This window comes from Octopus bimaculoides, chromosome 18 (genome assembly GCF_001194135.2).
Source record: "Octopus bimaculoides isolate UCB-OBI-ISO-001 chromosome 18, ASM119413v2, whole genome shotgun sequence".
In the NCBI taxonomy this organism is placed as follows: Eukaryota; Metazoa; Mollusca; class Cephalopoda; order Octopoda; family Octopodidae; genus Octopus; species Octopus bimaculoides.
Window position 1 is genome coordinate 7,511,396 of NC_068998.1, and position 917 is coordinate 7,512,312.

Sequence of the window (917 nt, forward strand, 5' to 3'; positions counted from 1 at the left end):
TATATATATATATATATATATATAGATAGATAGATAGATAGATAGATAGATAGATAGATAGATAGATAGATAGATAGATAGATAGATAGATAGAAAGTGAGAATTTACAAAACAACAACAGATGACGACAGGTGTATAAATAGATAGATAAATAGATAGGTAGATACACAGATATATAGATAGATAGATAAATTGATAGATAAATAGATAGATATTAAACAGATAGATAAATAAATAAATAGATAGATAAATGGATTGATAGAGCAATAAATAGATAAATGGATAGATAAATATATAGACAGATAGCTAGATACATAACTAGATAGATAGATAGATAGATAGATACATAGATCGATAGATAGATAGACAGACAGAGTGATAGATATATATTATATATAAACAGAACATTAAATATAGTTAACTTGTAACTGGATTAGAATTCCAACAGAAGCAGGTGAGATAGGATCATTAACAAGAACTATCTCTGTATATTTGCAATTCATTGCAGATATGAATAGAAGAGAGAATTATTCAGTTGAAATATTATATATTCCCAAAGAGTGACAGAATATGTTGTCAGTTATAAAGCACGCTTTAGTCGAATGAGGCTCATAGGACACTAAATTAAGGCATCGCTGGTATCTGTCCTGTTGCGTTGAAGGAGTGAAGGAAAATGGGAAGTAAAAGAGAAAACAACAACATTAGCTGCTTCCTATTTATACACACCGACACAGCTCATATAGGCGTATACATATATTTGCATGTATATATATATATATATATATATATATATATATATATATGATATTTGTGTGTGTGTGTGCATTTACATATGTATGCAGATGTAGTGGTATATATATGTATATATACATACATATATATATGTATGCATGAATATGCTTGTGTATATATATATA